We start from the raw sequence: 25871 nt of genomic DNA, 5'->3' as shown, positions 1-25871 counted from the left end.
GCTGTCAGGGAAGGGCAGCAAATGATTAGTTGTTTCATTTGTTTTATTAGTGCCAGGAAAGGGAGAGGAGCTTGTAGGATTTCCTGCCTCAAATGCCAAAATAACTTGGCTAGCCTTGGGTACTATGCGCCTTGACTTAATGTCTTGATCCAGGCCTGGGGAGAGGGAGAAAAATTTACACTGCACCAGGCACCAATTTGTTAATTTTACCAGCAGTCACTCTGGTTAAGAGGGCTTTACACAGAACATATCCAAGAGCTAGATCAGGCACCAATCATACGATGATGCCTGCTTTATTGCAAGTCAAATCATTGTTCCATCTAGTCCAGTCATGTCTTCATTGATAGAGGCATCCCTACCATTAGGCTGAAGGGGGTAGCTGCTCAGGTGGCATAAATGTTGAAGGATAGAGTTGTGTGCTACATGTCTTGCACTGCAGTTCACAGCAAGCCTACTGCTGTGGTGGGTGCTGTCCAGTCATCAGTGCTGAAATAGGATTCAGCTACCAGTCTAATTGGCTTTGTAACATGGACTTGAGCCTTGGAGGACTGCTTTCTTGCCATTCATCTCAGATGGCAAAATGTATTGGGTCAGCCCTGGCTCTGACTGGCAGAGGATTTCCAAGGTCAGCCCAGCTTCCTACAATCCTTTAACTAAGTGGTAGTCAACCTTTTTATACCAACCGCCCACTAACGTGTCTTTCTTGATGGTAAAATTTCTTTACCACCCACCAGTGCTTGATGGAAGGAGGATTCAGCTTGTGCCATAGAACCCCCTACGGCCCACCTAGAATCCTGAAACACCCACTAGTGGGTAGTAGGGACCAGGTTGACAACCCCTGCTTTAACTAATGATACTAGAGACTGAAGCTGAATGCAAAGCTTATGTTCTACAGCTCTTGTGTCATCTACAAAGCCCCAGAAAGCCCAGGAGGAGAAGGCAGGAAATCTTTACAGCAGGTATAGGGATACCCATGGCCCTGGGAAAGTGGTCACAGTTCAAGGGCAAATATCTTGACTTATATACAGAAGGTCCCAGGTTTAGTCCCTGGCATCTTCAAGTAGGGCTAGAGGAGACCTCTAAGCCTGAAATCCTCTGCCACTCAGTGTAGACAAAACTGAGCTAAGATGGGCCATTGGACTGACTTGGGATATGACAACTTCCTAGGTATATCTTTGTAGGCAGATATTGTTGAACGCCAACTCTCACTAACCCCAGCCAGCATGGCCAATGGGCATGCATGTTGTTGCCCAACAGCCCCTGGAGGACCACAGGCTCCCCTTCCTGGCTTTACAGTTCCTCAGCTCTTGACTCTGATAGTTGGCAGTTGACATCTCAGTTGATTCCAGTTCCATTGTTGATGGCACAAGAGTCCTGCCCAAGCCCAACGAAGGGCATGCGTGCAGCAGGAGCATTTGGCGGATGACACCCTAAGCCCTCTGCCAACTTTCACATCATGTTGATTAAATGAGTGACAAACTACAACAAGGCCCCCATTTTGGGAGAGACAGAAAGGGGCAGCCGTGGGACACTTTTGCTTATTTCAGCTGTACAGGCTCTTTGTAGTTGCCTCTGACTTTCCAATGCCCTTTACAGCCATCCGTGACATCAAAGCACTGGAACAGGTTCACATAGAACTTATATATCTTGGCCATTTATAAAATGCTGAGCACTGAACATATCAAAGAGCTCTCGATGATGCATTTCTGCATCCTTGAAGCCAAAGGCACAAAACACCCATATGCGGAAGCTTTTAAACCTCCTGCAGTCAACTGATCTGTATCTGTACAAGGACTGCACCACAAATGACTTGCTTAGCACTCGGGTTTAAGGAAGAAAATAATAGAGAGCGCTTTGACATGCAGCCTGCCCTCCGTAAACTTTTCACACTAGCAAACAATTTTTCTTACATATACAGTAATTTCTTGAGATAATGAAGAAAGAATTTTAAAAAGAAATGTCTTGTTTATCTGAACTGTGATAACATCTTGCATTGTAAAGGAAGTATTTTGTAAAGGAAATAAATGTCCCAGATGAAGGCTTTTCAATAATATTAACATTCAGTACCATGATTTCAGTTGTTTGAATGTTCCACCTGCATTTTCTTCTCAGAATCTTTGCAGCAACTCCATAACAGAGGTTTGGGGAAACTGCTGCCCTCCAGATGTTACTGGACTCCAACTCCCATTAGCCTCTGCCAGTATGGCTAATGGCCAGAGATGATGGGAGTTCTAGTACAACGATTTCTGGAGAGGCACAGGTTTCCCAGCTCTGCAGTAAAGTAAGTGTCACCATACTGCAGACGGGGGGAATAAGGCAGAGAGTGACTTATCTAAGACCTCTTCCCTGGGAAATGATGCATCTTGTCTTCAAAGCACACTCATGTACAGTGCGTGAACATCAAGGTGGTAGGCAGCACACAGCCTGCCATTTCACATGTTGTTTGAATCTCTTCTTTCTTTTCTTTTTTGATAACAGATTGTTGAGCCATTTTGTTTTTCTGGCATATCTTTAATCAAAAGAACAAACAGCCTCTTGGCTTTTAAGCTAGCAAAGAGAGCAGGCTACTGCAGAGGAAATGAACACAGCGACTTCAGCAATGAGTAAGGGTGTGGGGGTTTCAGCCAGTCTCCTTGGCATGGAAACAGGAGTGTTACACAAGTGGGTCTCTATTTTCATCTGTGGTGTGTTGGAGGCTGTTGACTCGCTCATAGTACTGAAGTCCCATCTCATGATGAAGAAGGTACTCACCCTCCAAATGCTTCCCCCCCTGCAATCCAGCCTTCTTCTTCTGTCAGCTGAGAAGCACTGGGGGAAATAATGGTGAGTGGATTGTAGGAGGCTTTGAAGGCCACCAACTTGGATAGCTTTGAAAAAGGATTAGATGAATTAATGGAGAAGATGGCTATCAATGGCTACTAGCCATAATGGCTATGCTCTGCCTTTCACAGTTGGAGGCAGTAATGCCTCTGAATACCAGTTGCTGGAAATCACAGGAGGGGAGAGTGCTCTTGTGCTCAAGTCCTGCTTGTGAGTTTCCCACAGGCATCCAGTTGGCCACTTTAAGAACAGGATGCTGGAGGAGATGGGACACTGCCCTGATCCAGCTGGGCTCTTCTTAGGTTCTTATCACTTACTGAAAATGTGCAGCAGTTACGTAAATTAAAGAAAATGTGCAAGTTAATTGCACACATCCAATCAATATGGCATGTAGTTTGCCCCTATTTACCATGACCAACAAGAAATAAGCATGAATGGTGTCAGAAGGAAAATATCTCAATGGGGCTAAAGCATTGTACTAGAGTTTCTGGCTTCTTTTCAATATGTTGATTCCATCAGCCTCCATTTGGTGAGTTCAGACTGTGCTCTGGTGCTTCTTTTCTTAGATTCCCTCTTTCATGCTGTTTCCCCTTTCTTCTTCCAGAAAGAAGCAATATGTTGAAAGGAACATTTAGTTCTTCTTGTGTAATTTAATTCTGCCTGGTACAGGCAGTTATCGTTGGCAGATATTGGATCGGCCAAGTACCACTGCTCACATAATTTCATGACCATATTTAATTAAAAGAGCAGTTTAGGTGCCTGGCAAGCAGCCTCACTTAGCTTAAAGGCACTTTTTGTTGCATCAACTTCAGGGATGCTTTCCCCATATTTTTTAAGCCAATGAAGTCGTCCCAAAAGTCTCTACAACATCTTAAATTGGAGAGTGGGAACAGAGTTGACTTAAACAACTTTGATCCTGCATGCCTCAAAGTCTACCTTATCTCCTGGGTTTGGCCTGAAAGCACTGACAAAATGCCAATGCAATGTAGCGGTTGGAAACCTCTGGCCTGAGGGTGTAAATAGACCTAATCTGGCCCATAATGTCATTTCCTCCAAATCACACCCACCTGCTGCGCATTTGATGTAATATATGATGCCAAGTGCAATGCAGATAAAGACGCAACTCCCTGTCAAAAAGTAGGGTTTTCAGGTGCTGTTGATCAGTTGATTGGCAGTGTCTGTTTTTTGCCTGTGCAGTTTGATTTTAACTGTATGGGTAATGGTAGCAGGACTGATTGGTGGTGGCAGGGCTGATCGGTAGCAGGGCTGATCAGCTGTTCAGTGACACTTGCAAACCCTGCTTTTGGAAGGGAGCCATCATTTGCTGATTGCACCTGCACATTCCTTAGCCTTTGCCTGCCACTCCTGCACCATCTCAGTCTGAGGGAGTGGCTCTTAGATCATCCTCAGTCTCTGTGGATGAGCCCCCTGTGGCTTCTCCTGCTCTACAACCACAGAGGAACACACATATGCTGGCTACAGGCTCTTTAAAGGCAGCAGTCCCAGGGTGTACAGCCAATAGGTATGGTCAATATCTCAGGCAGCAGGAACCACTGGGAGCTAACCATGGCTTTGATTTGCCTATTCTTGCCTTAAGAGACTCTTGTAACTGCTACCACTTCCCCAGCAAAGTCCCAGCACAACATGATACTCAATTCAATAAAGCTTTGCTTTAGTCCTGTGCAGTTGCTATAATCAATGTGTGTGATGGTGGTGGGGGGTCATCATCTGACTGTGCTCCCCACCCCTTTGTAATGTCCAGTATCTGCAAATTGGTTGTCCAGTAGCACCTTAAAGGTAAATGGACCCCTGACCATTAGGTCCAGTCGCAGACAACTCTGGGGTTGCGGCGCTCATCTCGCTTTATTGGCCGAGGGAGCCAGCGTACAGCTTCCGGGTCATGTGGCCAGCATGACTAAGCCGCTTCTGGTGAACCAGAGCAGCACACAGAAACGCCGTTTATCTTCCCACTGGAGCGGTACCTATTTATCTACTTGCACTTTGACGTGCTTTCGAACTGATAGGTTGGCAGGAGTAGGGACTGAGCAACGGGAGCTCACCCTGTCATGGGGATTCGAACCACCAACCCTCTGATTGGCAAGCCCTAGGCTCTGTGGTTTAACCCACGTCCCTTAGCACCTTAGAGACCAACTAAGTTTGTTCTGGGTATAAACTTTTGTGTGCATGCACATTTCTTCAGATACACCCAGAACAAACTTAGTTGGTCTCTAAGGTGCTACTGGACATTTTTTTCATTTATTTTGACTGCGTCAGACCAACACCGCTACCTATCTGAATGCAAATTGATTATAATATCAATATAGGAGTGGAACCTATGGGTGTCCGTTCCAATAAATGAAGAGTGGAATTGCATAATCTATTTACCACAGATCTTGCGGTGCACAAATCTTACAATTTCTACCTACACATGTTAGGAGCAGTGTAGACATCTTTCGTGCTTGAACATTGAGGACACTGAAGAGCTCTCACTGATTATTTTATAACATCTGCTCAGACCTTGGAACTAATTATTTGACCCAACTCTCTACAAAGATTCTTTAATAGTAGGCAAATCTATGGCCAACTGAATACAATCGATGCAGAGACTCTAGTATGGCTAAATTATGATACTTACTTCACAAGTATTGAAATTAAAAGGATGACAGCTAATTTCAGAGCTAGATAAGGTGCAGTTGATAGGAAATTACTGCAGACTAGAGGAGATTGAGTGAAGAGGAGGAGGTGCGAGACTGAATGAAACGTCCTTGATGACAGAGTAAAAAACATTTGACTGCATTTCTGAACAGGATTGTTATCCCGTGACTAATGTAGCAAAATCCAGCCTCTTGAAAGGCGCAGCGAAGCATTGCCAAGTTGTAAAACTGGCCAATATATAGTGCTGGATTAAGCTACCTCATTTAAAGTTGGGGAAGAAAGAACGAAAGGTAAATCAGCTTTAAATTGTCTCCCAAAGGAACCAGAGCATCACCCGGGCTTGCTATTAAGCATACCTGCCTTGAATCATGGAGGTTTCAGAGCAATAGCATTTTTGCAGTAGCAGCTATCAGGCTGGTAATGTGCTACTAGTGCTGTATACCCTATGGTATCTATTTTATTCTGTATCCCCCCCAAAAAAAAAAATATTCTAGAGCCCTGTGGCTGTATTTGCATGTAATTTCTTGCATTCTCCCCAACCTGCCTCTCCTCATTATATTTTGCTCTTCCCTAGTGCAAACAGCATAGAGGAACCAGTATCTAGATCACGAATTGTAGCTTGTTCCTCCCTAACAAGCCACAGTCAATGAGAAATTACTAGCCACAATGACTATGTTTTACCTCCTCTGTTGGAGGCAGGAAGCCAGCTGCTGGGAAAAACAAGCAACTTACACTCAGGTCCTTTGTTCCTACATAAGCCTCAAAATGCAAAGTCTATCTTCAGGTGGTTAGTTTGCTGTTTACTATGATAGTTTACTAGACCTGCCAAGATAGGTTGCTTAGCAGAATGTGGGGGAAGCCTATGGCTTGGTGGCAGAGCATCTGCAGAAGGTCCCAGGTTTAATCTCCAGCATCTCCAGGTAGGGCTAGGAAAGACTCCCTGTCTGAAACCATGGAGAACAGCTGCCAGTCAGTGTAGGCAACACTGAGCTAGATGGATCAGCAATCTGACTCAGAATAGGGCAGCTCCTTATGTTCATAAATGCAGTATTAAATTTATTTATTTATTTTTATTCATATTGAATTTGCATATCACCCTTCATCTGAAGATCACAGAGCAGTTTGCAACATAAAAATACAAAATGAGAACACAAAACGCACAACTATGTCCTGTACAATAGATGAGATACTGTGTTTTTTTCAGTAGGGGGAAATATCTCTTTGAAAGTAGGAAAATTAAACAAAACCATATCCTGCAAAACTCCTAGAGAAGTGGGTCAGGAGGAAATTCATGCACGCTGCCGCCAATCTAAGCCTCAGGAGAAGGAAAGGGGAAGGTCAGAATTTAATCCCCCAAATTCCTGAGTTTTAAAGTAGCCTGAAATCCTAGATAATGAAATCAATTGAGCTTTTGATTTTTATCTCGGTATTTTATATTTCCCTGATGGTAAACTGTTTGCCTTTGTTCTGACTCAAAAGTTCAGTTACTGCAGCCTGGCAGAACCTGATTGGGATGAAATTATTGTGTAGGAATTCCCATGGCCTGATCCAGCTTTCCCCAGCCTGGCGCCCTCCAGATACAAATCTCAAAAGAAAATCCCCCCCTGCCTTAAAGGATGGGTGTAATATCTTACTGCCACAAAAGTGCTGTGTACACACAAGAATGCTTTGAATTAATAGCATGAAAATATTGCTACATGCTGCCCCAAACTCTGAGCAGCGAGGGACTCCAGAGGTTCCAGGTGCTTGCTCAGAGTTTGATTTTCTTGGAATGGAGGTCAGCAGAGACTGTGCTCTCTTTAGGATATGTGGTTTTTATTTATACCGATATATAATCTGAACACAGAATGGAGGGGCTCACAGCATTAACACGCTGAAAGATCATGCTTCTCAGTGAGTCACAACCTTGGACCCAGCACAGAGCAATGCATGTCTCTGTGTCCTGCTCCACATAAGAACATAATAGGAGCCTCCTGGATAAGGCCAATGGCCCATCGACTCCAACATTCTGTTCTTGAAGTAGCCAAGGAGATGCATGTGGGAACCTCAGAAGCAGGACCTGAGCACAAAAGCCCTCTCCCCTCTTGTGGTTTCAGACACTTGTCATTCAGAAGCATTTCTTCCTCCAACTGTGGAGGCAGAGCATGTCAGTCATTGCTGGTAGCCACTGATAGTCCTCTCCTCCATGAAGTTGTCTAATTCTCTCTTAAAGCCAACCCAGTTGGTGGCCATCATTGCCTCCTGTGGGAGAGAGTTCCATAGTTTTAACTATGCACTGCATGAAGAAGTATCTGTCCTGAATCTTCCAACATTGGATGTCCACGAGTTCTCAGCTTGTTTTCTACTCAGCTCACAACAACTAAATTCCCATTGTTCTCACCACGTGGCTGTTAGTTGAGGGAGGAAGGCCCATCCATTTGTCCGGAGGGCAACATCAGTTAGTTGTAGGCTCTTGCAGCCTGGCCTGTTCTTTTCGGATACTGATGAAGGCACTTAAGAATTCCCCATCAGCTTTCAATCCCTATTGGGTATAGGATCTCAAGAATTGGAAGAGACTCAGGGAATCATCCAGAGTGACCTCCCCCCACCCCCCAACCAAGGAGCTTGACACTGGCTGCACTGTTGAAAACTGACTTGCCTTCTGAATAGATCTTACCCTATGCCTACCCTGCCCATTCAACATCTATAAAAACATGGATGAAATCTGCCCTTCCAATGGTACATCTGCAATATGAAAATGATATTTACTTAGTGGGGGGCACCTGAGCAGGACAGTGAAATTGAGGATCTTTCCCATTTAGCTAGATTGCAAAACCAAGACTTTACTGATTTTTTTTTCCTTTTTCCTTTTACTATTTCTCTCTTAATGAGAAGCAAAGAACAGTGTCCTACTTTTTTGTGCAGATTATGCCGATTTTAATCTTCCAATCATCTGAAAAACTGAATCAGTGCATTCCTAATAACAGCACATAAGCTAATCTCTATGGAAAGCATAGTCATTCAGCCAGGAACAAAACAAACAAACAAAAAACATTTTCCAGGTTGTATAGCAAGGGTTTAAAGCCAATATTAAATTCTTGCTGCTGTTCTCTTCTCCAATCTATTGGTGTGCAATCAACTTTTTGATGTACATTTCTATATTGTGGCTGTACCATTGCAAGGGCCCCCATTCACCTAACCACAAGATAGCTACTATTCTTATGCCACAATGACAAATTTAGATTTTTCAAGGTTTTCCATTACTGGGTTTATTAAATCCTGGCAGAGTTTAGGTAGTTTTATCCAAATACAAGCTGGGCCCATGGGTAAATCCCAAATGGAGAAGTAGGAACTAATTTGTTTTTCTAGATAAAATCAGATACTCTGTACATTTCTGAGAAGTTTTTTCAGTCTTGATTTTTCAGAACATAGGTGGGAGATTTAATACTCTAAGACCGCTTGGTATACAGCATGCATTCCAGCTGCTTCCTGCAGCTGTTAATCTAACATTTACTAGCATTCTTCACTGGTAGTTATCCATGTAACAACACCCCTGGTGATTGTAAATAGTGGTTGTTTTTTATGGAGGAAGGTGGAAATGCAAACTACTTTTGTTGTTCTTCCAAGGAACAATAGTTTGCCTCCAACTGGCAATGTGAGCCAACAATGTGGGGGAGGGAGACAGTGCTCCTGAAGGTAGAAGTCTATCAATTGATGAAGATGATCATAGACCAAATGGAGCAAACAGCACGCGAACCTAGTGGTGGGAGGAAAAAATCCTTAAATAAGAGACACGGGGGAATGATTAATGGACTTCAATGTCTGTACACTAATGCGCAAAGCATGGGAAATAAACAAGATGAGCTTGAGCTCTTGGTACAGCAAACTAAATATGACATAATAGGCATCACTGAAACCTGGTGGGATAAGTCCCACGATTGGAATGTAATAATGAAGGGATACAATCTATTTCAGATAAACAGACCAGACAAGAAAGGAGGAGGAGTGGCGTTATATGTCAGGGATGTGTATACCTGTGAAGAGATCCAAATTTAGAACCTCAAAGCCAAAGTGAGAGCATTTGGGTCAAAATTAAGGGAGAGAAGAATAACAGAGACCTCATTGTGGGAGTTTACTATAGATCCCCAAGCCAAACGGAGGACATAGATGATGCCTTCCTGGAACAGATGGCCAAGCATGCAAAAGGAAGGGAGATAGTAGTAATGGGGGACTTCAATTACCCGGATATTTGTTGGATGTCAAACTCAGCCAAGAGCATAAGGTCAAACAGATTCCTCACTGGCCTTGCAGACAACTTCATTGTCCAGAAAGTGGAAGAAGCAACAAGAGGAACAGCCATTTTAGATCTGGTCCTAACCAATGTTGATGACCTGGTTAGTGGGGTAGATGTGGAAGGATCATTAGGCGCGAGTGATCATGCTCTTCTGAAGTTTACTATACAGCGGAAAGGAGCAGCCAAGCATACTAGGACTCAATTTCTTGACTTTAAGAAAGCCAACTTCATAAAACTTAGGGAAGTGCTGGGTGAGATCCCATGGACAGCAATACTAAAAGGAAAGGGAGTTCATGATGGCTGGGAGTTTGTTAAGAGGGAGATAGTAAAAGCACAACGTCAGGCAATACCAATGAGACGGAAACATGGAAGGTGCCTAAAGAAGCCAGGGTGGCTATCTAAAGAACTTTTAACTGAATTAAGATTAAAAAAGGATGTGTACAAAAAATGGAAAAGGGGGGAAACCACCAAAGAGGAATTCAAACAAATAGTCAGCACGTGTAGACACAAAGTCAGAAAAGCTAAAGCACAGAATGAACTCAGGCTTGCTAGAGAGGTTAAAAGCAACAAAAAAGGCTTTTATGGGTATGTTCGTAGCAAAAGGAATAACAAAGAAACAGTGGGGTCACTCAGAGGAGAAGATGGTGAAATGCAAACAGGGGACACAGAAAGGGCTGAACTCCTCAATGCCTTCTTTGCCTCAGTCTTCTCCGATAAGGAAAACAATGCCCGACCTGAAGAATTTGGAGCAAATGATTCAGCAAAGGAAACACAGCCCAGAATAACTAAGGAGATAGTACAAGAATACTTGGCTAGTTTAGATGTATTCAAGTCTCCAGGGCCAGATGAACTGCATCCAAGAGTATTAAAAAAACTGGCAGATGTGATCTCAGAACCACTGGCAGTCATCTTTGAGAATTCCTGGAGAACAGGCGAAGTCCCGGCAGACTGGAGGAGGGCAAATGTTGTCCCTATTTTCAAAAAGGGGAAAAGAGAGGACCCAAATAATTACCGCCCAGTCAGTCTGACATCAATACCAGGGAAGATTCTGGAGCAGATCATTAAGTAAACAGTCTGTGAGCACCTAGAAAGGAATGCTGTGATCACCAATAGTCAGCATGGATTTCTGAAAAATAAGTCATGTCAGACTAACCTGATCTCGTTTTTTGACAGAATTACAAGCCTGGTAGATGAAGGGAACGCAGTGGATGTAGCCTACCTTGATTTCAGCAAGGCATTTGACAAGGTGCCCCATGATATTCTTGTAAAGAAGCTGGTAAAATGTGGTCTTGACTATGCTACCACTCAGTGGATTTGTAACTGGCTGGCTGACCGAACCCAAAGGGTGCTCATTAATGGTTCCTCTTCATCCTGGAGAAGAGTGACTAGTGGGGTGCCACAGGGTTCTGTCTTGGGCCCGGTCTTATTCAACATCTTTATCAACGACTTGGATGATGGACTCAAGGGCATCCTGATCAAATTTGCAGATGACATCAAACTGGGAGGGGTGGCTAACACCCCAGAGGACAGGATCACACTTCAAAACGACCTTGACAGATTAGAGAACTGGGCAAAAACAAACAAGATGAATTTTAACAGGGAGAAATGTAAAGTATTGCACTTGGGCAAAAAAAATGAGAGGCACAAATACAAGATGGGTGACACCTGGCTTGAGAGCAGTACATGTGAAAAGGATCTAGGACTCTTGGTTGACCACAAACTTGACATGAGCCAACAGTGTGACGCGGCAGCTAAAAAAGCCAATGCAATTCTGGGCTGCATCAATAGGAGTATAGCATCTAGATCAAGGGAAGTAATAGTGCCACTGTATTCTGCTCTGGTCAGACCACACCTGGAGTACTGTGTCCAGTTCTGGGCACCACAATTCAAGAAGGACACTGACAAACTGGAACGTGTCCAGAGGAGGGCAACCATAATGGTCAAAGGCCTGGAAATGATGCCTTATGAGGAACGGCTAAGGGAGCTGGGCATGTTTAGCCTGGAGAAGAGGAGGTTAAGGGGTGATATGATAGCCATGTTCAAATATATAAAATGATGTCACATAGAGGAGGGAGAAAGGTTGTTTTCTGCTGCTCCAGAGAAGCGGACACGGAGCAATGGATCCAAACTACAAGAAAGAAGATTCCACCTAAACATTAGGAAGAACTTCCTGACAGTAAGAGCTGTTCGACAGTGGAATTTGCTGCCAAGGAGTGTGGTGGAGTCTCCTACTTTGGAGGTCTTTAAGCAGAGGCTTGACAACCATATGTCAGGAGTGCTCTGATGGTGTTTCCTGCTTGGCAGGGGGTTGGACTCGATGGCCCTTGTGGTCTCTTCCAACTCTATGATTCTATGATTCTATGATTCAATCATGACTCTTCAGTAAGGCTCTTAATGGATATGGTTGCTTTGGGCCTGGGCCTTGCAGGAGTAGCATCTGCATCTAAATCAGACATTGTATGTGAGTGACAGGACAAAAGCAGTGCCCTTGTAAATGCAGACTAGGAAGATTGGGCAGAGCCAGTTTCGTGCAGTGGTTATAGAATGTGGGACTCGGACCTGGGAGACCAAGATTGAAATCCACACTCAGCCATGGAACTTACTGGGTGGCCTTAGGCCAGTCACTGCCTCTCAGCCTAACCTACCCACAGGGTTGTTGGGAGGACAAATAGGGGAGGAGGAAAACTATGTACGCTGCCTTGAGTTCATGCAGTTAAATAAATGAGGGTAAGGCCTGCAAAGATTCTCCCCCCCCCCCCAGTTGATGATGTTTTTGGTCTCAAAATGTTCAGGATATGGGCCATCCCAGCAGTTTAAGCTACATGGCATAGCATCCTCACTTCCTTCTGTAGGCACATTCAGCTGCCACCTATACTCAACATCTGTACGATATGTCGTTCCGAAGCACCATACTTTCCGACTGAGACCAAAAGGCCTTCACAGTGGTGTTGAGTGGGGATGCAATTCCCCAGGGAGGATAGGTTTGTGAGTTAATTTTTGACTTGCACACAATCTCGATCTTCCCTCTGTAAATTGTTCCTACAATGTCAGAACCCCTACAGTAGGGGTAGTTGCACTTCTGTAGAGCAGGGCAGGGTTTTCCCAATGTCTTTGCCCTCCCTCTTCCTGTGCAGCCACCTCCTTGCCTTTGTGGGTTTTGGACAACTTGCCTGTCAGGGATGGGGCTCAATTTACATTTTAACATTAATCTAAATTACAGTTCCTGAACCAATACACCAAAGGAAGCACGGCTATCCTTGGAAATTTCTCACTTGTCCAAACTTAGCAATGCAGTTCTCCAACCAAAAAATGAAGAAGGAGAAGGAGAAGGAGGAGAAGAAGACGACTTTATTAGGGGAGACTAGGAACAAAAAACACACATATACCGGTAAGTGAAACTAATATAGCAAAGATGAATTATGGGGGAGGGGGAAAACGCTTGTAAAAATGCACATATTAAGAGAAATGCACAAATACACCTTTTCTCTAAACTAAATATCCCAAATACTGTAATCTTTTCTCATAGGGGAGTTGTTCCACCCCCTTGATAATTTTGGCCACTATTTTCTGAATCTAAGCTGGTTATGGTTTGTTTGTTTGTTTGTTTGTTTGTTTGTTTCAGCACAGCTTTACCATTTGGCTTTTATTATTTTTAAATACAACAAATACATATTTTGAATGCCACAAATAAATACCTTTTTATTTGCAAGTTCTTTCAAGGAAACATTATTGAAGAGGGCCCACATTGACAACAGTAGCAAGGGGGAGGGGCAGAATTAGCTATTCGCCTCCACACACAAAGACAAATTATTTCTTATAATTAAATGCATTCTGCTTTGTCTGTCAGGAGCAACGGAAATGCCAACGAATCCTTTCAGAGCTCTTCAAGGAAGGGGAAAAAACCCGCTGCTCCTGTGAATTTAAAGTACTGGAATGATTCATGTATTCTATTTTTATCACTCATATCAGTTGAAATACTCACCCCAGATTCTTCCAGTGGGCACCTGCAATTAGCAAATGAGCAAGAAAAGTTTAGGACTTTTTCTGTTATTGAAAAGCAGGATTATTTCAAGCAAAATGACCGTGACATTCTGTATTCTCAAGGACTGGACGAGAATAGCATTTTTTTAAATAAAAAGATTAAGAGTTTATGTAAGGATAGGAAGACGGGTAATTGCATCATAACTCGGTGCAATAATTTATTTCTACTGGTAAGGGTTGTGGGTGATGTATAAGAATATTTTCGTAGTAAAGATCTGTGTCTGTCATAAAAACACCTTCAGGAAATGGCCTACACTAGAGTATCACTCAGATCAGTGTTAGTACGAGTTTGGCAATTTCATTTTTGCCTTTCATTGATGATCAAAATAATGTTAGAAAGATCCATAGAAACAGAATGAGTGAAATGTCTGAGATTCTAAAGAAAGGGCTAGTTTACTACAGACTACCTTTAAAGTGATGTCTTTCACCTTGTAATTCTTCTTACTTTGACATATTATTTTCTAACTTTGTCTCCAGAACCTCCTGGAGTTGTTTTGGTCACTACGGAACAGCATTTAGAATTGCAACTTGGGTGCTTAATTAATATGCAGCAGAGTATGGAACTCACAACTCCCAGCAACAGAAAGAAAAAATCCGCAAAGGAGAACAAGATTATGTTATACAGAGCTATATATTCTTACTCATATCTTCATTTCAATAATGTTTAAATGCAGGTGTGGGTCTACTCCTGAACAATTCCAGGAAAACATGAGCAATGTCAGTTCCTGGAAATCTGAAGCAACATGGAAATCAAGGGCATTCAGCAACTCTCAGGATTGAGGCCCTTACATGTGCCAAATGTTGAGGCTAAGGGCACTCAGCTAATTAATGAGATAAGGTTGAATCTTCTTAGCTTTATCTGTCAGGGCTTAATAACATCATTGTACCCTCCACATTGTGGGATATGGGTCTTTTCTCCGGGTGTGACTTATTAACCCCAAATGCAAGGATTGCAAAAAAAGAAGGGGAGAGAGGAAGAGCGGGGGTGATTAGTCCACATACTCATCAGTCACCACAGCTTATCATCTGTTTAATCATCTAATTAACACAGAACTGCAAGTTTCAATAGTATATAGTATATACTTCCCACAAACATTGCTGGGAAGGTTAGTGCCAATTTTAAAAGACTTCATTGCACCTTAGAAAGAATATATGTGTTCATCTGAAACAGGGATGGGGAAACTGTGGTCCTCCAGATGTCACAGAACTACAACCCATCATCTCCAATCATTGTCTGTGCTGGCTGGAGCTGATAAGTTTAGTAACACCTGGAAGGCACCTGTTTGGCGAAGGCTGCTTTGTGCCATTGTTTCCTACAATCCATTTCCTGACATAGAGGTAGCCAATGAAGTGCCCTCTAGACATTGGGCTCATCCAGACTGCCACTTGTCCTGCCACTTTCCACCAGGAAAACCCAATATTTACAGCTGAATTGGAGCAAATGTCAATTGGCTTTTCCACAGATGGATGTTTGAGCCAATTCAGCACTTTCCTGGGGAAAGTGGTGGGGCAAACAGAAAACCACATGGACGTGTGCCAAGAAAGCACAAGATAAGTGCAAAACTGTTCAGACCCTTGCATTCTAGGCCTGGGACAAGTGGAACTGTAGATGAGCCCATTGTTGAACTACAAATACCATCAGCTCTGATCATTGGCTGGGGCTGATAGGAGCTGGAGTTTGATGGCATCTGGAGAGACGAAGGTTCCCCATTGATTACCTAAAATATAAAGCAAAACTTCTTTCACCCGCCCTCCATGTATTCACCCAATGTAGTCCTGTCTTTTCACTTGCAACACACACACTCCAGATGTGCCCCAAACAGCCTTGTCATCTTGAACTGTGGATGATTCAGATTCAGAATTCTAGGCTTACACATTGCCCAGGAATCCTGATCATTGTCTGCTTTAAGCTTGCAGGATAAAATTTCCACTCATTACTCTAGTTGAGGAGGTGGAGAGAGGGAAAGAGAGGGGAGGGGGGAGAGGGAGAGCAGAAGCTTTTAATTAAACCTGCCAAATTGTGACTTTCTTGCAACTTCAATGAGATGCCCTCTGGAAAGGAAATAATTAATCAGGAAAGGCTCTCAGCTTTAAAAAGTTATGCCCTGCTATCACACTGGTCTGTATCATATAACAGGTTTATGGGGTGACTTATTTGTATGGTATTGTAGCAAGCTCTTTCCTCTCTCCCTGCCCCCTTTCTTAGATTTCCTAGCTGGGAGATGGGGGACCAAGGTACATTTCTGCCACATTATTGTTACTCAAAACAACAGCAGGATATGGGGCAGCATATTGGCTGAGTTATGAATCATGAAGAACCAGAGACTGCTCAAATCTCATCTCTGCCATGCATTCTCTTCCACAAGCCCCTTGCTCTCAGCCTCAGTTGTGTTCCCCTCCCATCTGAAATATGGGAGTAATAGCACACTTATAAAATTGTAAGGGTTGCAACCAGATAATGCAGAGGAAGTGCTTTGTATACTAGAAACAGCCATACAAATGCTAATAATTATTATGATGATTAAGAGGAAAAATATTAGATCAGAGAATGTAAGCTCCCTGGGGCCAGAAGCAAAAGTGGCAAAGCAATGAATGCAAATTTTATTTTTGTACAGTTTCAACACACACTATTCTCTATCCACCACCCAGGGAAACAGGAGACCAGTAGTCAGGTTGATGGGAGTTGTAGCCCAACAATATCTACAGCAGGGGTTTCCAATCTGTGGTCTATGTCTGTGGATTTGTCACTGAAGATGGGCAATGGCACATCCATCACACTAAAAATTCATATTGATTTTTAATTGTATTTCTTTTGCCCCCTTTATTTCTTGTTCTACATTTTATTGCATTACTATGGAATTAGAACTACTGCAACAGGTGGAAAAATCATTAAGTGCTCCACCAAGACCCTCAGCAATGTTCAAGTGGGAGATGAGGGGTGGGGGGAAAGTTTGGGAACCAATGGTTTCGAGGGCACCAGGTTAGGGAAGGCTGCTTTGAGGGATCACCAATTGATAGCTCCATTAGTTCCTTCTTACTCTTTCCAACACCCACCCCAACACACCACCTAGCAGTAATCTGTCTTTGGCAATTTTGGATTGCCATTGAAGACTAAACTGCAAGCCCAGAAAATTCTTTTCCTTGAGTTTGTAAGGAACTTTTTGGTAATTTGCCCTTTCCTCTTAATGAAGTTTGAAAAGCAATTATCGCATCGAACAGAATGCTAGCAAATGAGCTTTGTGCCTGATGCTCCTATAGCATTTGATCAATGCCTCCTGATCCTTTGCATAGCACGGCACAGATGGCACCTAGAAAATCTCCCTGCAGGCTGAATATCCAATGGAAATAACAGCAGAACTTTTTCAGCTGTCTCTAAGTTTCCCCTTTGGACCAAACTGAAGCTTTGTGACTTTAACAGTAATGATTCCATGGAGATTTATGCTTCAACAAATTCATAGTTCACAGCATACTCTGAAATTCTGGGGTTCAAAAACTTATCTGTACCTCCATACGGAGATCAGTAAAAGTGAGATCATTTTCCAAGTGTCAGATGAACACAAAGCTTCTCAGAACAGAATCATAGAGAATTGTAGAGTTTGGAGCACCAAGAGTCATCTAGTCCAACCCCTGCAATTCAAGAATAGGCCCACTGAAATTAATTAGGCCCATTAATTTCAGTGGGCCTACTCCGAGTAAAACCTAGTTGTATATAGACCAAAAAATATTTTTAATAGACTGGATGTACAAACTGCATATATGCAAAACACATATCCAATCATTCAATTTAAATTATATTTATCTACACTCCCACTTAATGTTCATCTAAGGGTTTTTTGGAGGGAGGGGGCTTGACAATAAAAAAAGTTCCCCTGAAGGCCATTCCTACATCCCACAGTTAGTTGTCATTTCTGTGGTGGAATAGGATGCATGATTCCAGTTCCACACAGTGAAGGAAATTCTAGACAGGTTGATTTCTGCCACCGCTAGAAATCATGAGTCCTTTTAATACAAGCTCTTTTCAGAACATTTCCGGTGGGCAAGATTGGACTTTTGGATCCTGACGTCTGAGAGAGAAGTCTGAGGAGGAAGAGGAGGAAGTTGTAAAACAGAATGCAGTCTGAGAGTATCAGTCTAAAGCAGTGGTTCCCAACCATTTTTTGGCCATGCCTTACCTAAAGGTAAAGGTAAAGGGACCCCCGACCATTAGGTCCAGTCGTGGATGACTCTAGGGTTGCAGCGCTCATCTCGCCTTACTGGTCGAGGGAGCCGGCATTTGTCCGCAGACAGCTTCCGGGTCATGTGGCCAGCATGACTAAGCCGCTTCTGGCGAACCAGAGCAGCTAACAGAAACGTCGTTTACCTTCCTGCCAGAGTGGTACCTATTTATCTACTTGCACTTTGACATGCTTTCGAACTGCTAGGATGGCAGAAACAAGGACCGAGCAACGGGAGCTCACCCCGTCATGGGGATTCGAACCGCCGACCTGATCGGCAAGTCCTAGGCTCTGTGGTTTAACCCACAGTGCCACCTCACCTAAGCATCTCTAAAAACACCCCCCATGACATATAATTCTTATTATTCAAAAAGTGAACTCCTATTCACATGGAGGAAGCCTAAAAGGCCATTAATTGTTAATAACTCATTCTCGAATTGTCTCCCTTAAAAATCAAATTGCCCCCCTGTGGGACATGTGTCCCACTTTGGGAAGCATGGGTTTAAAGCAAAGAGGAGCAAGAGAGGGTCTGGGAATCTGGAAGTCCCAAACCCTATTATTTTAACCCATGCAAACCTCTCTTCTGCAAGCTGAGTTGCATTCAGACTTCCAACACTGGTCCACCTGACCGCCAGGTGGTAGGAGGGGACAAACAGGTGGCAGTGGCAGTCTTTGGGCTTTCAAATTTCAGCAGCGCCCTGTGTGATGCCAACATTTGCCCCACACTTCTCGTCTGCTGTTTTAAGTCATTGTTGCAGTGCCTCCTGCAAGCGAACTAGTCTCACGCCCCTAAATCTGCCTCTGTTCTAGTTTTGCCTCCACTGTCCTCCTTGCTGAGCTCTACAAGGGCAAGACTGAGACTGAGGAGGAGGTGGAAACTGATAGGCAGGGCTACCCTCTGGACAGGCTGTAAGCAAGAAGGCAAGGCAAACGAGTGCTGGCAAAATGCAGACTCAGGTTGGAAGGGTTGTGCCCCATTTGCCCTAATGTTCCAGTCTCCATGTTTTATGCCTGTTCGCTCCCTCCCCCATCATTGCTGAAATCCAAACCTCCCCAATTTTTGCAGCCTCTGTCAACAGAGCAGAGTGGACATTTTGCCTCAGCACAGCAATTCTAGGCTCGGCTGACCTTGAGAGTCTTCAGAGTTGCTGAGGGAAGAACTCGCAGTAGGTCTCACAGCAGGAACGCAAGAATTAAATCCCCTTACAAATTCTGAGCACATGTGAGAGATTTTACAAAGCGTGTTCTCACTAAAAGAGAGCACGTGTTGCGGATGGGGCCGAACAAAACTCCACTTGGTTGCCAGGCAGTATTAGATTCAAGGGGCCTGGAGCAGATTGGAGGATGGTGTTACTGGGGTAAATTTGATGTTGCCAATTTAGGGGTGGGATCAGTGGTTATTTAAGCAAGGTCCACAGCTTTCTCTTTCTCTTTCGCTGTGGACATCGGATCACATGGAGCACTTGGACTGTCTGGAGGACAGTGATGCAAACTTCTCATTGTCTGGTTACATTTCTTTATTTCCCCCTTCTTTTAATCCTCTTTAGTCCCTTAAATAATTTAATTCCCCTTTTTCCTGTTCAATTTCCCACCCCACCCCTTACCCTGCCCTGTGGGAAGATTCTCCCTGTATCTGTGGCTTGCCTTTCTTTCGCAAAAAGGTTTCCCCCATTTCTCCTGTTGTAAATTGTGGGGCTAGTCAGGGCTGTTCCCAGCTTAGCTGGAATCACTTTCGTTTACAGCACCCCCGAAGGTTGGCTTTATTTGGGTGTGTGCAGCGCTGTTGGCCAAATTTTAATCTAGCCTTGGGCGGGAGCACTATTTTGAGTTCCTTTAATATTGCTATGAGACTAAGATTCTCAAGAGCAGAGGCATGGAGCCCTATTCGGCCTGGGCATAACTTCCGAGCCTAAGTCTGCTACAGGTAGCAGTTAATTGTTAAGTCTCTGACCTCTCTATAAGAATGTACCTGCTTGCAGGCTCAGTTGCTGCTAATGTATATCAGAGGGCGGCAGAGGCTCTCTGTGCCTCCAATGACTATGAGCACTCTGTATATGCTCTTGAACTATGCTGTTTCTGAACAAGTTTATTTTCTTTAAGTTTGTTTTGCCCTGATAGTGGCGACTGCCATTTTAGAGGCGAGCCATTGTGGTTTAGTGGCTAAAGTGTAGGACTAGGACCTGGGAGACAGGGTTCATATCCCCCTCTTAGCCATTGTTATAACAAAACAAAACAAACTGCTCCTTTTAGGCTATTCTGTTGCTGGGCAGTTCGGTCCATAAAAGAACTTTGGGTTTCTTGAAGGGGTGCTTCCCTCTAAAAGGGCAAGCAGGGGTACCTGGACAAGCTGTGGGCTGCTTCAACTCTGCTATTTCACTGGAAACATTTATGCCTGGCCTGGCAGGTGATCCTAGGGCTTTGCCCTAGAATTCGATGGCCTGGAAGCGTTTCCGGCCTGAATAGTGTCCCCATGTGGTCCATGAAGCATTGGTTTCACCAGTTCCTTACATTGTTTAGTTTTTGCGGACTATGACTGGGCTTTTGCAAATGCCTCAAGAGCTTGCCTCTCCTGCAGGGGATGACTTGTGGACACCCCAGGTGTCTTCTTCCAGAAGAAAGCATCTTCGAAGGCTGCAATCCAGGAGGAGGGCAAAGAGGAGCAGGGATCATGATTCAGACATCACCTTGGACCTCTACAGGGGTCAGGGTGAGGCTGTCCCGGGTCTTTAGGGATCATCCTGGATAACTCAGCTGGTCAGCGCATAGTGCCGGTAATGCCTAGGTTGCAGGATTGGTCCCTATATGGGACAGCTGCATGCTCCCCCATTGCTCTACCTGGACACTTAGGTCCAGTGTCGAGGGCCTTTTGGTGGTTCCCTCACTGCGAGGGATGTAACAGGCGCCACGTTTGCAATATGCAAGCGGGAGAAAGCACCTTTGTGTGCCCGCACTGCAGTTTGCTCTGTGCGTTACAGGGCACAGCGCTGCACGGGCTGCATTTGCATTGCATTGCGTGAGAGATTTGCATTTGCATTGCACAGAGGTTGTGCGCATTGCACAGAGGGTGTGAGTGCATTGCACAGAGGGTGTGTGTGCATTGCACAGAGTGTGTGTGCATTGCACGGAGGGTGTAGTGGCATTTACACAGAGTGTGTGTGGTTTGGTTTTGTTTTTTTTTGCATTGCACAGAGAGTGCATTGCACGGAGTGTGTAGTTGCATTGAACAGAGGGTGTGTGCAGTGCACGGAGTGTGTAGTTGCATTGCATGGAGGGTAGTTGCATTGCACAGAGTGGGTAGTTGCATTGCATGGAGGGTAGTTGCATTGCATGGAGTGCGTTTTTGCATTGCACGGAGTGCGTTTTTGCATCGCACGGAGTGTGTAGTTGCATTGAACGGAGTGTGTAGTTGCATTGCATGAAGTGTGTAGTTGCATTGCATGGAGTGTGTAGTTGCATTGCACAGAGTGGGTAGTTGCATTGCATGGAGGGTAGTTGCATTGCATGGAGTGCGTTTTTGCATTGCACGGAGTGTTTTTTTTTTGCACTGAGTGTGTAGTTGCATTGAACGGAGTGTGTAGCTGCATCGCACGGAGTATAGTTGCATTGCATGGATTGTGTGAGCACCGCACGGAGTGTGTTTTTGCATTGCACAGTGTGTGTCTGAAAAGGAAGCTGGCACGGCGGCAGTTTTGTCGGGACTTTTTTAGCGGTTCTGGCCAGCGTCGGCCCTGTAAATTTACGTATTATGATGGCAGCACAAGATGCCCCCTGCCCAAGCAGGGCTGGAAGCTGGCAAGCAATACCTCAATACTTTTTGCCCATATTCCCATTTTATTTAGGGATCCAGTTGGATATCGTTGCTAAAACATACCACTTGCCTATGGAGAAGCTGTCTGCCTTGAAGGAAGTTATTTTGTAATACTTCCTCTGTAGCAAGTGATGCTTCATCAGACCCGATCTTGCTGGGTCACTTAATTAATCTTGCATGCAGAGTGGTTGCCCCAGGCCGCCCCTTCCCTTCCCACTAGGCCAGGCTGCCTGCGGCCTGAGGTCCCCTTACCTTTCTCATGCAATGGGATCTCATGCAATGGTTGCAATTCCTATATGTATGCAATAGTAGTTGGCCATGGCAGGATACTTGCACAGGGATTTTTCAGGTTCATGCTGATGCTGCTGGATCTTTGCCCTTTGGTTTTTTATTTCAGGGGCTGCTGGTGTGCAAAGCCATGGCCTCAAGCCCGGTATGGTGAGGCAATCATGTGACCTAACTTTTGAGTTTTCCCCATTGTAGTAGCAGTTCACATGTGGCCCGAGGAGTTCAGTGACCATCGGATCTGCTTTTGGTCTGATAACCAGGTAGTGGTGAGCGTCTTGGCTAAACAGTTCTCACGCTCCAGCAGAGTCTCCGCCCCTCCGCTCATGCTTTTGAGCTGCACCGCTTAAGGTTTACTATTGTGCTTTCTGCTCTCCTGATTACGGGATCCTCTAATGATGTCTCTGACACTCTATCCCATTTTCAGATGGAGCGCTTCAGATCCTGGGCTCCAGACTCAGCTATTGCCAGACTTTTCCAGACCACCTGTGGCATTTTGACAACAATTAGTAATTACAGAGAGCAGCAGCTTCCATTTCCCCTTCTGCTTTTAGCTCTTATGGGAAGGCCTGGATGGATTTCTTAGCCTTAAGCTGGCAGTCCTCGGCCATTCAGATGAACTGGCCCCCATCCTCTGAGCAGATCCTGCAGTATTTGGTCCACCTGCCGCAGATTGGGCGTCCTGTTATAACTATAAGAATTCAGTCCGCTGCAATGTCTGTTATACTGAAGCTTTATTTTTCAGAGACCCTTGCATAAAGTTTGTAATGTGCAGGGCCTTGGAAGGTTGGAATAGGCTCCAACCTCATAGGACAGTGGGCAGGAAGTCGGTCAATTTTACCTAGGCAGGATCTGCAACAAGTTAAAACTTGTCTGCTGGTAAAAGATCAAGGCGAGACTCCTTTCAGTATTCCATTGCATTTTGGGCACTGAGGGTTGGGGAAATGGTTGTTGGAGCCAGCACAGGGCTGAGAGTCTGGAGGCTTATTGCTTCAGGACTTTTCCTTATCTGCTTTGGAGCTTGTCATTAGAGTTGGGAACTCTAAAACAGACTTAGTGGGCAGGAGTGCCACAATCAGGCTTCCCATTACAGATGAGGAGGGCCCTTGCACGGTTATGGATACCAGAAAAAATTGGCTTTTCATTCCCCTGGGGGCTGGCCCACTCCTAGTGCATGAAAATGGGTTCCCGTTAGCCAGGCATTAATGTGCTTACGCCGTGCACCAGTTATTACGGCCTGCTGCTTGCCTACCACTGGACACGCCTCATTCCTTCCGAATAGGGCTGCTGCAACGGCTGCACACTGGGGGCCTGTCTGTAGACAGGATTTTTGAATACGGGTCATTGGAAGTCTGACGCTGACAAGGGTTATATCAGGAAGTGTCACAATGATGTCTGTGCTGATGCTTGTCTGTTATTTCCTTTTCTCATAGGAGCAGCGGTGCACATTTGGGCCACAGCATTGTACACTGGGCTGGCAAGCGCGCTGACAAGTCTGGACTGGGGCGCCATCTCAGTTTTTCTGCCCATGTGGACATATACTGGATGTCCAGATGGGGAATGCTTTGGGAGGAGGTCCTTCCTTTGGTGCGGTCGAGTGTGACCTGTGCAGGTCCTCCCGCAGTGCTGGTGGTACAGCTGGGCAAGAATGATTTGCTGTCTTCCTCCAGCATAAGTTTGCATTCCTGCATGCAAGAGGGCTTGGATTGAGTTGATGGCAGCTCTCCCTGGACTCAAAATAATTTAAGGCATTTGGTTCAAGGTGGTCTGGAGGGGGGGTTGGAGCACCTGTCCCCTCCAATGCGCAAAGATATTCCATTAAAGGAAACCAAGGATTTGCCATGCTTTGTCAACCCCTTTCGAGGGGTAGGGCCACGCAAGAGTCCCTGGGAGCATTTGGGGTGAGCTTGAGTCTGATCCTGGTTCATTGCTCCCCCACGCTGTTTACTTGTACTGACGATATGGTGGGGCCCAGTCGTCAGTGCTGCCCTGCTGAGGTCAGGTGCAGCTAGTCGGGAACCAATGCCTAGACAAACTACCACCGAGCAGGCCAGAAAGCATGTTAATATGGCGGTGGAAAATAAAATAAATAAAGTAAATCAAATAAAATAAAATAACATATAAAATAAAATAACAAATAAAATAAAATAGGTCCTTGCTTTAGGTGGTTCTGTGATATTGCACCCTGCTATTTTCTTCAAGACTGTTCCCCTCTTTGGGGCAGATGGGGGGTGCATCTTTCCCCTATGGGGAACGACACCTGGCGGGATGCGATTGCCTTGGGATTCATTGCTCCCCCACAATGTTGCTGGTACTGACGATATGGTGGGGCCCAGTCGTCAGTGCTGCCCTGCTGAGGTCAGGTGCAGCTAGTCAGGAACCAGTGCCTAGACAAACTACCACCAAAGAGGCCGGGAAGCATGTTAATAAGGAAGTGTAAAATAAAATAAAATAAAATAAAATAATAATTAAAATAATAAAGTAAAATAGGCTTTGCTTCAGGTGGTTCCATGATTTTGCACCCTGTGATTACCTTCAAGGCTGCTGCCAGCTTTAGGGTGAATATTTCCCCTATAGGGAACGACACCTGGTTGGCTATGGTTGCTTTGGGATTGAAGGAAGGGTTGCATTTGTGAGTGGTTTGGCGGTGAGCTAAGGCTCTGTGGCGGTTAGGCATTGGTTAAATTGGTTGGTGGAGGGGTATGGATTGGCTGTGCCTGCCCCTCCAATGCTGCTGCTGCTGGGAATTCCGTTAAAGGAATTCTGGGGCTTACCATCCCTTCGTCCAAACCCTTGGAGCAGGGTGCGGGCCGTGTAAGTTCCCAAGGAACAAGCAGGGAATAGCTGAGGGTCTGTGTCGCAGTCCCAGCTGTCCCTGGTCTTGTTCCTCCACACGCTGACTCACGGGAGTCAGCGCTGTCCCCAAGGCGGGGGGGACAGATAGTCATAACCAATGCCTAAGCAACCACTCTCAATTTGTATGAAAATAAAGTTGTGGCCAAAAGTATGCCAAAAACCTTAAACAAAAATTATGTGTGATGTGTGAGTTATTGGGGTAGGGGTTTTGGGGGACCTCAGCACGCAAGAGCTAATTGCTGTCGGGAGAGAAAGGGGACAACATCTTCGGGCCTCAGAATTACTTCGACACATTCAGGAAGGCAAAGTTGCATTATTTCATACCCTGCGGGTTTCAGAGCAAGAAACAACTGAGGTCCTATGTTTAAAAAAGAAAAGAAAAAGTGTGATGCAATCTGTAGGATCCACTCATATGCACCTTTTCTGTTATCAGAAAGCTAATTTACAAAACACCTATTTTCGAAACCACCATCAGCACCATAAAATCTCTTAACCCCAGAGTGGGGTTTACACAAAGCTGACAGATATGTTAAAGACCAGGCTCCTGTGAGGAAGTTTAGCATCACAAGTCCTATCTTTGCAGGCTGATTCCTCCTGTTACATAAGACAACCTTGGCTGCTGAGTCAGGCCAAAGGCCCATCTAGTCCAACATCCTGTTTCCACAGGGTGGAATTTATCTAGATTTTACTCAAAGTAGGCCCACTTAAATTAATGATCACAACTAAGTTAGGCCCATTAGTTTCAGTAGCTCTGAGTAAAACGTAGTTGAATGCCACCCATGGTGGCCAACCAGATGCCTATGGGAAGCCCTAAAGCAAAACTGGAGCTAAATAGCCCTCTCTCCACCTGCGGTTCCCAGTAACTAGTATTCAGAAACATATTACCTCTGACAGTGGAGGTAGAACCTAGTCACTGTGG

At 44.8% G+C, this 25871-nt stretch overlaps 1 long non-coding RNA gene across 1 annotated transcript in view; it reads right to left on the bottom strand.

The window, feature by feature from the left end:
* Window positions 1-13421: 13421 nt before the first annotated feature.
* Window positions 13422-25871, bottom strand: part of LOC309537896 — a 22929-nt gene continuing 10479 nt past the window's right edge. Inside the window, exon 2 of the long non-coding RNA XR_014222049.1 lies at window positions 13422-13660. This is a non-coding gene — a long non-coding RNA (uncharacterized lncRNA). The remainder of the gene's footprint in view (window positions 13661-25871) is intronic.

This window comes from Podarcis vaucheri, assembly GCF_965113315.1.
Source record: "Podarcis vaucheri genome assembly, chromosome: 7".
In the NCBI taxonomy this organism is placed as follows: domain Eukaryota; kingdom Metazoa; phylum Chordata; class Lepidosauria; order Squamata; family Lacertidae; genus Podarcis; species Podarcis vaucheri.
This window is presented reverse-complemented; position numbering and strand designations above follow the sequence as displayed.